Source organism: Hydra vulgaris, chromosome 13 (assembly GCF_038396675.1).
Source record: "Hydra vulgaris chromosome 13, alternate assembly HydraT2T_AEP".
Lineage (NCBI taxonomy): Eukaryota > Metazoa > Cnidaria > Hydrozoa > Anthoathecata > Hydridae > Hydra > Hydra vulgaris.
In genome coordinates this window covers 13,281,662-13,285,000 of record NC_088932.1, presented here as the reverse complement: position 1 = coordinate 13,285,000, position 3,339 = coordinate 13,281,662, and the positions used below count along the sequence as shown (strand labels likewise).

Genomic DNA, 3,339 nt, shown 5'->3' with positions numbered 1-3,339 from the left:
TATCAGGTAGCTTTTTCGATGGTTTTTTCTACCAAAAAAACCTTTTTTGATTTTGTTTGAGACAATGCATATATTTTTCCAAATTCCAGACAAGAGGAAGTGCAATGTTTAATAAAAAATTCGTTATGTATGTTTAAAATGTCTCTAGAGATATAAATTAAAATTGTGCGTAAACAAAACCTTGAATTATACGTATGGTAAAACTAGTAATCTGTTTTATTGTTTGATTTTTAACATTTTATGATTTCCCAAGTGAGTATTTTATGTTACATTTTAAGTTTAATTTATTAAGTCGAATAATTATCAAGTGAATAAGTTACGTAAAATACTAGCGTAAACAATACTTTTCGCTAAAACAAGGAGGTTCGAAGAAAAGGTTAAAAATTTCAATAGACTGGAGGAGGTAGTAAATTCAACTTTAAAAAAAAATGTTGATAGTTTTCTCTATGTACTCATCAAAATGCACCAGAAATCAAATGGCGTCCTTCGAAAATCAAAATTTTGCGGAAATGGCGGGAGCTACCCAGTGGGCATGCACCGTCCGTAGGACGTCCGGACGTCCAAGAGACGTCTTACGGACGACCTCCGGACGACGCATGCCCACTGGGTAATGTATATGTATATATATATATATATATATATATATATATATATATATATATATATATATATAAATGTATATATATATATATATATATATATATATATATATATATATATATATATATATATATATATATATATATATATATATATATATATATATATATTCGTAGAGATTATTCACAAATCCATCTGGACTTGCACCAAACCAAGGAATACTTTTTCAAAATTTTTCTTTTCCAACGTTTCCCAACATTTTCTGTTAGTTTTATTATGATTTTTGGCATTTGAAACTGTTTTACCAAAATTTTAAAGTTATTTTTCTTTTTTTAAATACTTTTTTAAAATAGATAGGTTGAAAAATTAGTAATTTTGAAGTATTATTTCAGCAATTTGTCGCTATTTAAAAACATTTTTCTTTTTTTATGTTGCGAGAATAGTTGCGCAATCGAATCAGAGAAAAGTCTATTACATTTTTTATAAATACGCGAACGATCAAATTATTAACCGCAATAAAAAGCGGTTTAATTACGCATATAGAAATAAATGATTTAATCAAAACAATTTTAAACGGTACTTAAAAAGAAAGGTACAAACAAGCAAATTACGTCACAATTTTATAAGTTATTAAATGTTAAATTTATTTTAGTACAACATTCTTTCTTTAAAAAACAAATCGTTACTTTTTATTTGATCGTAATTTTTCTAATCGAATCTTTTTAGTTTTATTTAGAATAATTTATTTGTTATTAAAGACGATCTTTACAGCATTTAGATAGTTTAGTAGTCGTCGTCTTTACAAATTGTAACATTCGAATTGGAATTATAAAAGCGACAATTATTTTCCAATCTTTTTTACATCTTATTAGTGAAAAAAAACAACCAGAAAAAACAACAACAAAGTATTAAAGAAAATAAAAAACAAGCACCACTAAAGTAAATTGTAAAACATTTCGAAACAATTTACTAAATGTAATCTGGAAACAAGTTGATAATTCCAAAGACGCAAATAAAGCTTAAAAAATTTTTAAGAATGAGTTCATCGAAGCGTACGATAAAACGTTTCTAAAAATAGAGTTGACTGTATACGGTTGTGAAAAGATTTTCTTAAATTAAAAAAAAAAAGTTGATCAAAAACGAGAAAAAAAATTGAGCATTTACAAGAACTTCTTTAAAGTATTAATAAAAAAAAATTAGTATTCTTATTTGTTTCAGAATAATATTTGAAGTTACAAGAACACTCTAGAAATAGAAAACTTAAACAGAGCCCTATCTAGACACCCCAACCCGCCCGTATTAATGGCACTAAATAAATTACGTTTGCTAAAAAACAATAATAATTTTTACGCAAATTAAAAAAAAAAAAATTGTTTTACACTTCCGAAGTTCCTAGGATAGAGCTTTTCATAAATATCCGACGAAGAATAGAGATTTTCAAAGCTTTTCAGTGCTGGTCAAAATCAAAACAAACTGAGCGTTTAGCTATTAATAGTATTACCTTTATATAATATACCTTTATATATATATATATATATATATATATATATATTATATATATATATATATATATATATATATATATATATATATATATGTATATATATATATATATATATATATATATATATATATATATATATATATATATATTATATATACCTTATAATAATATACCTTTAATCAGTATTTGTATTGTTTTAAGAATAGTAGTATACATATATTAATTAAAATATAGAGTTGTTCTCATTCGAAAAGCCTACAAACGCTTTGATATTGACATACTTGAGTAGATTTTAATATCTTAATGTTGTCTATATTGTTACTATGCTACATTTTTGTTACTATCTTTTTATTAGAAACTTCAAAAAATGATATTAAAAATTCACGTTAGAATATAAAAGAATTGATTTTGAAGATATAAATTGTTAAAGTGACATCATCCTTTACAATCATTTCCGAATTACATTAACTGTATGACCATTTATTTTAGTGTTGTTAATATTATTATTAATATTATTTTTATTGTATTTTGATTTTTAATGTAATGATAGGAAAATATACATCCCGTTGCTGTTAAGTTATATCCTAAAATTCTTCTCTACGGTTTCATGCAAGAAAAAATTTCTTTTTTTTTTAAATTATTTAATGATTATATGGATTCTTTTCATTGTCTTCTCCTCGACAAGAAAATTTTAAAATCGCAAGCCACAATTTGTTAAACCACAATCAGATACCATTTAAAAAAAAAAAAAAAATTTGTTTAGATACCCCAAGAATTCCTTACGGTCTTATCACAGAGCACCGCGGATGAGCATTTAATTGGAAGTCTCCAATTAAATGCTCATCGCGCCTCCCTCTTAACCGATGTCTGTTTGAACCACGGATTCTTTGTTTCTGAGGCAAGTGCGCTACCACTGCGCCACGGCTGCTCCAGATATCAAATGGGGAAGTACAATAAACTATAGTAATCCACCTTGCTATTATCTTAAAGTTAGCAAAAAAGCAACCGTGGTATAGTATTAAGAATTCTGGCTTCAGAACTGGAGCTCCATGAATTGAAACTGACTCTGGTCATATATGCCACATCGGTTAGAAAGGAGGCGTGAACTTCCCCTTTAAATGTTGTTCCGCAGCGCCGCGGTCTGTGTTTTCTTAGACCACTTAAATAACTAAAAAAAAATGCGTTTTATAATAGGATTGCGAAACTGAGTTTACTGACGCACATTTTAAGGCATT

General features: G+C 26.6%; 1 long non-coding RNA gene across 1 annotated transcript in view; it reads right to left on the bottom strand.

Annotated features, from left to right (window-relative positions):
- LOC136089303 (uncharacterized) overlaps positions 1 to 192 on the bottom strand; it is an 11,792-nt gene extending 11,600 nt beyond the window's left edge. Inside the window, exon 1 of the long non-coding RNA XR_010642936.1 lies at positions 1 to 192. This exon is cut by the window's left edge and continues 249 nt beyond it. This is a non-coding gene — a long non-coding RNA (uncharacterized LOC136089303).
- Between the last annotated feature and the right edge of the window lie 3,147 nt (positions 193 to 3,339).